Source organism: Pteropus alecto, unplaced genomic scaffold, assembly GCF_000325575.1.
Source record: "Pteropus alecto unplaced genomic scaffold, ASM32557v1 scaffold479, whole genome shotgun sequence".
NCBI lineage: Eukaryota > Metazoa > Chordata > Mammalia > Chiroptera > Pteropodidae > Pteropus > Pteropus alecto.
Window position 1 is genome coordinate 2,918,286 of NW_006492031.1, and position 9,506 is coordinate 2,927,791.

Consider the following 9,506-nt stretch of genomic DNA (forward strand, 5'->3'; position numbering starts at 1 on the left):
CAATATTTGTACATAGACCTTATAAATATATATATATAAAAAAAAAAATATACAGATTTTAAAAAGAGATAATGCCTATGTACCAGGGAGAAGGAGCGGGGCCACCTCCTGTGTGGGTCAGTGGCGGGGCCGAGGAGGGCAGGGACCACCTCTCAGCACCGACCCCCCCTGACCCTCCTCTTCCCCATCCTCTCGTCCCCACCCTTTCCCTTGCTGGCCATTCTTGGCTCTAAGAAGGGAACTGTTGTTGAGCCAAAGTTATGCCTGTGAAGACCCTGGAGTCTTGAAGAGGAGTCTCGAGGGGGTATTGCTTAAGGTGCTTCATTCCTTAATCTCCTTTTGATTTGTTTCCAAAATAAAAGAAAATCTTTTCTTCCCTTCCCCATTCTATCCCAAGTGTTCTCTTGGGAACAAGGAAGCATCAAGGGCAGGAGCCCAATCTATACTCTACCTTAAGAGGCCACCCTCTTATACAGACCATAGACTGAAAACCAGGTGAAGACTGTTGTAAGACTAGGAAGGCTGTACTTGTGGGTTTAGGCTTGGTAGCTGCAGGCTCCTGAGGACTTGTGTTCTGAAGTATTCTCCTCGATCACCCCCTGTACCTTTCTCTAACCTGTGTAAGGTGTGGACCCAATAAGGGCTGGGAATTTCTTTCCCACCGCCCCCTAACCCCCGTCTTCTCCCAGGCTGGATCTGGGTGAAGTGTTACTTTTTAGTGCCTAAAGCCCTATTTTTTCTCTGTGCCCTAAGAGCACATTGTTTATTAGCCAGGGTGGACAATTTTTGATCTTGTTAAATACTCTCTTAGTAATTAAAAGCATGGTCAGGTCTATGGCTCTAATTCCTTCACTTTGAGCTGTCTATTTGATTTCCAGGATGAATCAAGGTGTCGTAGAACCTCCAGGGTTTCAAAGAGTGAATGACCTAGCAAAGTAGGATTGTAGCATCCAACCACAGAATGCTGTCTGAATAGTGAGCATCACTATTCGAGCACTCATTTGGCTGCTAGCATCATTTACTCTTCAGTGAAGAACCAACTTTAGTCAAGGGAAACAACTGTCTGAGACACTTTGCACATGGAAGAAGACCTGAGCCCTGGAGGAAATGGATTTGGCAAAGGTGCATACATTTGGGCATGAAAAAGCCAGACAGAGTCTCTCTGCCCCATGGGGGCCATTCCAAATCCTCAGGTTCTCAGACATGGAAGGGGGAGTTTTGGCAGAGGGAGCAAAGCCTTCTCGAGTTCTGGCCCCAGAGAGGTATGAGATCACTAAGGAGTAGAAAGAAGACTTTAGGTTAAGAAAGTGAGTGATCCTGGGCCTTTTGGGGTTGACTCTCGAATCCATACATTTATCTGACTTTATGGGACCCTTCTGGGCTGGTTGTCCTTCATACACTAACTGCTACTTCTCCATCTAATAACCAAAGGAACCCTGCCAGCCCCAGGTAGTTTGCAGAGATTCTTGATGAGGAAAGGTTAGTATCAGATTAGCAAGGAGAGCTCTTCCAGATTGCTTGTTTTTCTAGTGAGCCCCTTGATGCAGGGGGCAGAAGGAAAGGAAGATTTTATTACCGTTCTAGTCCAAGAGAAGTGCAATTTGTAGTCTTCCCTTGGAATGACCTGAGCATCCCACTTAGGCAATTAAAAGTTTTTGATTTTTCAGTCTATCTGCACATATAGCCTTGTTATTACCCTTCAGACAGGGTGAGAAGACAGATACATGCCTAAGTCATCCCCCAGGGGAGTAACATGAGAAGGCTTCATTGGATCAGCTAGAATTTATATTCCTCCTCTAGGAAGAGTTGAATGTAATCTTTGTGAAACATGCATGTGCCCACAGGTCACTGGGTCACCACTCACTCTTGTCCAAGACTTTGAATGGGAGACCCTGATGAGGGACAGCACTCATGGGCTCTGAGCCAAAGGAGGAGGAATAGCGCAGACTGCTAGAAACAGCCCTGTTGGAGTAGTCAGAAGTCAAAATTATTCCCAGAACCTTTTGAAAGCAAAAATGGTAAATTCTCTGATTTATTCCATACATATTTATTTATTTCATACATATTTATTTATTTATTTTAATTATGTAGTTTTTAAAGTTCTCATGTTGGTACCCTTGGGATGACTTAAAAAGGGTTCTTTGCTGGAAGTAAAGTGATATAAGTAGAGTTGGATACACAGTTGTTCTGCTTTTGCTTTACTTCTCAGGCCCTTTCCTGGGAGGAATAGGTGACAGGGAAGGAAATACTTAGTATGTTCAAGGAACCCTCATGATTTCTGGGGATTTGAAGCCGAGAAAATATGTGTACACATAGGGAACATCCCTTGACCTGCCTCATTTCTAAGGATTGTGGATCTCTTTTGGGAGCTTTCTGTTCTAACAATTTTCTGATGGTCAAACCAGGAGAAAGCCAGCATCTCTACTCCCAAACAAAGCTTTTCCTCTTTATTTAGTAATCTGTCAAAGAGAAGGTCACTAACCCTTGCAGATAATTCTGGGAGTGAAACACATAAATAACATTGTAACTCATGGCCAGCTGCCTGGCTTATAGCTGTCTGCAAAGGAGCATCAATACCATCACCTCTCTTATGTTATTATTTCCAGCTAGTGCTTTTTTTGTTTTTGTTCTTGTAAGAACTTGGATCACACAGGGGTCTTTCCACAAAGGTTCATGTGGTGAAACATTTGAGACCTTGTACTCAATTTCAAAGATTTTGCAAAGTTTCTAACCAGGTGAAGAACAGGTATAGGGTCTATACTTCCACTCCAACTTACTGTAGAGGAATTAATAAGATTGGCCTTGGAGAAGCCAGTCCTGTCTGCAACTCTTTCCTTTCCCCCATCTACCCCACCTCCCTGAGATGGGAGAAAACATCCTAGGCCAGCAAGGTCAGCAACTTGAAGCTTTCTGTAAGAGCAATGGGTTGAGAATCAAGAGACCTGGGCCTCAGCCCTAGCTATTGGAAATACACTCCCCCTCTCTGAGCTTAGTATCCTCATTTGCAACAGGATGGGGGATTGGTCTAGACCAAAGGCCCCCACCCCCTGGTACCAGTCTGTGGCCTGTTAGGAACTGGGTCGCACAGCTGCATCTCAGCCCTAGCATCACTGCCTCAGCTCCATCTCAGTTCATCAGGCATTAGATTCTCATAGGAGTACCAGTCCCTGGTGAAAAAAAGGTTGGGGACCACTGGTCTAGACTATCTCTGTGGTAGGTTATAGATTTGGCATTTTCTTGGAGGCTACATCAGAGACTGGCAAGGCTGGGCTTTCTTAGACTTGGAAGGTTCCCTTCTGGGCTAGGACAGTGTCTGATTTCCTAGGAAATTCAGGGTAGTGAAACTTTAGTTTTTATGGCCTAGGAGGGTTAGGGAGAAGCAGTGAGAGGGGCCAAAGGAAAAAACAAAAAGATGGGATTTTCCCCAGGATCATGACGAAGTGGTGGGAGGGAGAGAGAGAGAGAGAAGAGGGGGAGGAGAGAGATTACGCCTGCTGTATTGCTCGGTATTAACCTAAGATGGCGTTTCTTCCTTCGTTGGCCTAGTCTCAGTTTGGGAAAGGACCTTCCTTTGGGCTTTTTCTAAGCTAAGAGAAAGAGGATAATGGCAAGAAGGGCAACATTTTGGATTGACCCATCTGCCATCCTTAGGCTATGAAGCCTTTCATCTACCCATCCTCCTTCCTCCTTGCTAGAAGAAACAGTAGAGAGAAGGCATTTCCTGGTTCTAGCACTTCTCTTTTGGCTCAAACTTTGTTGGGGTTTAGGTTAAGTGTGAAGCTTTGGCGGAAATCCTTGAGCTGCCTTAGAGCACTGACACTAAGAACCTGAGATTACAAGGAGTGGGGAGGAAGGAGAAACCTCAAGAGGAATGCTTTGATAGAAGTGGATTCTTTTCAGGTCCCCGTCTTTGACCCAAGCTTGGACCATGTCTAGTACATTCACCAGCAGCATCTGTAGGGTGAAATCTTGAGAAAGGACTAGGGGAAGAATCTTTCTGGGCTGTTTGGGGTCTCAGAAAGATTCTTTCTGTGCCATACTGTACTGCTTCTTTAGCTCTGCAGGGCAGCCAAAGCCAGCCCTTCCTCCCTGCCCCCCCCCACCCCCAGGTAAATAATACTCTTCTCTCTTCCCCCAGGTGGCAGGGCTGGGGTCTCCTCCCTACCCTCCTGACTTTACCTGCCCACTCCAGCACAAAACTTAAGAACCTCTCCTCTTAACTCTCTCCTCCTCAACCCCTTGCCTCTCGGCTGTGGGACAATCATCCCATCTACCTACCACTTGACATCCTTGACCCTTATTCCCCAGCCTGCAGCAGGCTAGTCCCACTCTCCTCCACCTCTATGTTTTCTTCCAGAAGATGCGTTTTGGGTCTGAGAGAAACGTTTTTCTGGAAGGCCGTCTTTTAACGCCTCTGCTTTCCTGATGTGGAGCAGGAATTTGCACATGGTGTAGAGAGCTCCCCTTCCCATCTCTCTGCCCAGCCTTGTTACCTCACTCCTGCTCTGATGATGGCTGAGAGGCCCAACCAGCTCCCCGTTTTGGTGTTCTGTGCAGCAGTCCAGGGGTCTTGGGCATTGTTTTCTGTTGTGACTTGAGGTCCTCAGCAGGCCTGGGAGCCCGGATTGGAGCCTTGGCTGCTGGTGAGAAGCACCTTGCCTGCCAAGAAGAGCTGTTGCCAGATGATCTACTCAACATGTGAAGGCGTAAAGAACATTGTCGTCTCTACCCCTTGGCCCTCCTTGCTTCTCTCAACACAATGAGACACTGCAGAAGCAAAATGGTGGCCTCTACTCCAGGCAAGACAGCTGGCTGTGTCTGGGGAGTTGGCACTGGGCTTGAGCACCACAAGCTGAGACTGCATAGTAAAAGCAACCATTTTTGCCAACAATAATGTGTGGCTCCCTACATCTCCCTATCCTGCACTCTAGGGCCAGACCACTCTCTGCATGGACCAAATCATCTTCCCAAACCCACGGTGCTTTCCCCCCACTCAACCTAGACTCCAAGGTGGGGAGGGATGGGTCAGAGGCCATAGTGGCCCCTGGATAATCCTGACATGGGGTGGAATGGGGTGAGGCAGTGAGAGCAGCCCCTAACACCTGCACTGGGCCATATATGGGAAAGAACACAGGTTGATTGCAGTGGAGTTGTCTGGCCATCTGTATTTGGATCTATAACTGTACTTTGCCTGGCGCTGTGCGCAAGGTTGAAAACTTACTGCTAGTTCCTAGAAACATACAAGGCTTCCTAGCCAAATCTTAATGTAAAGTAGCTAGAGCCATGGAAGTACAGTATGAATTAAAAAAGTATTGAATTACAAATAATAAATGGTGTGTGTGTTTATTGCTTGATTCATCAGTGCTCATTGTCCCAAATGTTTTTGGTCTTCCCAGATGTGATCAGGGCAAGTCCTGTGTAGGCACACTCATACATATAGGCACAGTCACCTACCCAACATCTAGGACTTCCTTCCCAGGGTAGGAGGCAGCCTGATAAAATAGAATGAGTAAGAAGTTTTAGAATCAGACCTGAGTAGAATTGCATCATCACTGTTTATCAGTTGTGTGACCTTGGACCCCCATCCATCACTTCAAGTGTGTTATTTAGAGGTAATAGAATGTGTTTGTGTGTGTAGTAGCTGGTACTGTACTAAGGTAATGTGTTATTTCATTATTAATCAGTACTTTTGATGATATAAGAAAGTGTGATAGACTATGAATCCAGGTGACAGTTTCTTGTTAAACGTTTCCCTTTTGGGGCCTTAGCACTTCCAGAAAGATAGAAACAGCTTTGCTTTATTACCTTATGTTCCATGGACTAGTAAGGAAGAATGGCCCCTCCATTCATTAGGTCATCCTTGCAGTTAGCCCTTTGCCACCTGGTAGGAAACTTATTTGATGTAAGGCAGGTGAGAATACAAGTGACTCTTGTATTCCTTTGTATTTGGGTAGGGAAGAAAAGGGGAAAAAGGAGAGACTATCTCTCACATTTATCATATGTTTCATTCTAGACTACTAAATGTATTTTTTATACTTTGGCTATGTATCCACTGAATGATTGTGAGTTGAGGAATTGATGCAGGCTGGTAGACACACACAGTGCAGACAGTGGTTAGAGACACTTTATTGACATGAACAGAGGGTTTACTGAAAAACACTACATACAGGCATTAGGTTATCGAGAGCTTGGGTGGTCAGGAACATTTCTAGTGTTCAGAAAACTATTGGCTGTGGATAATCAAAAAGCAATATGAAGGTGACAATGTGGTAAAGAGTTCCATCAGTTGCAGAACTGTAAGAGTTTGCTACTTTGTTTGATGGCGTTTTACAAACTCCCAAGCACTCATTCTTCAGTTGCCTCCCCCATCACATCCGCTGCCCAGCAATTGCAGCTCTTGCCAAATGGTGACTCAGAGAGAAAGAGCATTACTGGCTTCGAGGCTTAGCTGGTCTGTGATAGAAGTTGAGTCTGATCTAAACTCAGACTTGCTTAAAGTACTTATCTACTGGGTCCTATATTAACTCAAGTAAGGGGGAAAACTAAACAGTTATCTACCACACAGTAGAGTTTAGAGATGAAGAAAGTCTTAGATGAGGATATTTTTCAGTCCTTAGACCATGGGACACACTGAGGGCCTAGACTGGTGCTTGACACAGTGGGTGCTGAAATGGAGAATGAATGGAGTAATAAACACACCAAATACTGTTCAGATACATTTGCAGTGACTAGATGAATTCACTATGTTAGGAATTTTTCACTTACAAAAAGAGGTGGGAGGAAGGCTTTTATTATTGTTTATTTTTTCACTTCTATGTGAACTTAGAAAAGGGGAACCAAGATAGAGTATCTGAAATGTGTCTGTCTTGCTTCTTCCTGCAAAGATGCAGTTACATAGCCTTTTCCCTCTGATTTATGTCAGGTGGGTTCACAAACTATGAGATGGCTGTATTTTCCTTTTTGATCTAATAGTTTTGGGGGAGAGGCTACTGTCTCTTATCTTTTCACTGCTCTACACATATTTCCAACATATTCCTGCTTTTAAAAATTCCTTTCCTGTTATCATGTCTAGTTTGGGATCTAAGGAGAAATCAGAAACTCAGAGAATCAGAAATCTGGGTGTGTGGATGTTTGGGGGTAAAAGAACTAAAGGATAATGCTTTTAAAATTAAACAGACTGAAAATAAAGGTCGGGGTAGGATGGGTACTGACTCTAAAGGTGTTTCCACACAGGAGTTGGGGCTGAGATACAAGACTGACCTAACAGTAAAGGTCAGTAAAGCAAGGTGCTTACAGGGCCAACTGAGTTGAGCAATCAAGTTCATGGCTATTAAGTGATAGGAATGGAGAAATCAGACCCAGCCTACCTTGGCCTTTAGTGAATTGCGTTATTGAGAATCAGTCATGGGAAATATCCAGCACCGAGGCAATAGATGGGGTTCCTAAAGTGATAATAGCCCTTGAGAACATTTCTAAGCCCTTTAATAAAAACAGTGTGCCAGATAAAGCTTTCAGAGCAATGCACATTTAGTCTGGGTCCTTTGCAGGAATATGGGGAGAAATGGAGTGGGTGAGGATTTGATGTAGGCTGGTGATCACAGTACCTTGGAGATTTATAGTCATGATCAAGTCTCCCAGGAAGAAGTTTAATTGCAATTCAGGAGAAATAATGACGTGCAAACCAACTAGAAAGGGAAAACTGAAATGAGATTTACTCTTAAAGCACATTTCTAGCATCTGCCAAGAAGCAAAGTAGTAGAGGAGCAGTAGAGTGGGATTACGGGTGAGAAAAGATGTTATCTCAGGATAAGCAAGAGAGGCAAAGATTAGATGAAAGTTAAAAAATGAGAGGAAAGGAAGCAACTATGATTTAAGTGGAAAGCGAACTGGGTTAGGAGACAGAAGACCTGGATTCCAGCTCTCCACTTACCAACTGCATGCATTTAGCGCCTGATAAAGCTACTTAGCCTCAGGAAGCCTCAGTTTCTTCATTTATGAGTATTAGTAATATCTGCCTCAAAGGGCTAGTTGTGGAGTAGAAAGATAATTGAAATGAAAATGTTTTGTAAACCATATAGCTCTAATGAAAGTATTAAGGATGAAAAGAGTTGAGAAGTTACAAAAAGGAAAACATTACTTGTAAATGATAAGAAAAAGTAATGATAGGTACCATTCAGCTTCATTAAAAAACTCAGGAAACATCTCAATTTGGTTTTTTAAAAAGAAAAAAAAATGCAGCTATGCATTTAGTCGATGACAAGTTAGATGCATGCTCTACTGGAACTTAGAGGAAAGTAGAGTGGTAATAAGTAGCTTGCTTCTACTATAAGCTCTGTCATCAATCAGCATTGTGACTGGGAAAACCTCACAGTTATCCAGGCCTATTTTCCTAACTACAAAATAAGAAAAATCTGTATACTGCCTCCTATTTCAAAGAGATTATGTGGGAAATTACTAACGAGAAGGGCCTTGAATTTATTGAAAGTATTTTCTTCAATAAAATTGGACTCTTACATATGTTAACAAGGATTTATTTCAAGTACTTTCCCAGGGACGGAAAAGACAAAACTGAGTTTGTCAAATGAGGTTCAAAGCCAATGCAGTATGATCCTTCCCTATAAAATCATTGAGATCTGAGGGACATCTTGTTCATCAAGTCCCAGTCACTTTCATCTCATATTCCAAAAAGCATCTTTTCCCCTCCCCATCACTAGACGGTGAAGGACACCATGCTTGGACCAATCAATTAAAATGAAACAAGATTTTGACTAAAATTTGTTTGATGTTCATCTGCCCTCCCAAAATCTAAAAAAAACAAAAAACAAAGAAACAAAACCCTGGACATTATGGATTCACAGGTGAAATATTTGGAAGCCACCTAGCTCATCCCTCCCTATCACTTCACTTATTTGCTCATCATCCATCTCAGACTAATAAGAATGTTTCTTAAATATCCTTCCCAGATGCATTCTTCTGGAGAATGTTTCAGATTCACAAATCCTTTCACTAAGGAAGCTTTAAGTCTACTTAATGTATTTCTGCCTTTTTGGCCAATTTCTAGTTACTAGAATCAGCCAGAATTAATCTCAACCAGGCAATCCACCCCAATCTGTGCTTGTGAAAGAGAAATGCCTATAGCCAATCTCAATTTCAAAGTCTTTTCAAAAACGAAATTATCTATCTTGTGAATTTTAACCTTGACAGCACCTATATCTGAAGTCAGTTGCACCCCAGGCTTATATCTGAAGTCAGTTGCACCCTGCCCGAGTCTCAGTTGCCTCCTATAACATGAGTAATAATTTAATCCACAAAAAGTTGGAGAGGAAGAACTTGGGAATTTCAGTTCCAATGCCCACCAGAAATAACACTTCCTAGCTATCTCAGGGGGTGTGCTTGCTTAGGGGGCAGGGACATACACAACTTACTCCAATAGGATCATGAATATATTGTATGACACTTAAGAGCTATTTAAATTGCTTAGTCCTTCCCTTAGTCTCTTATCATTG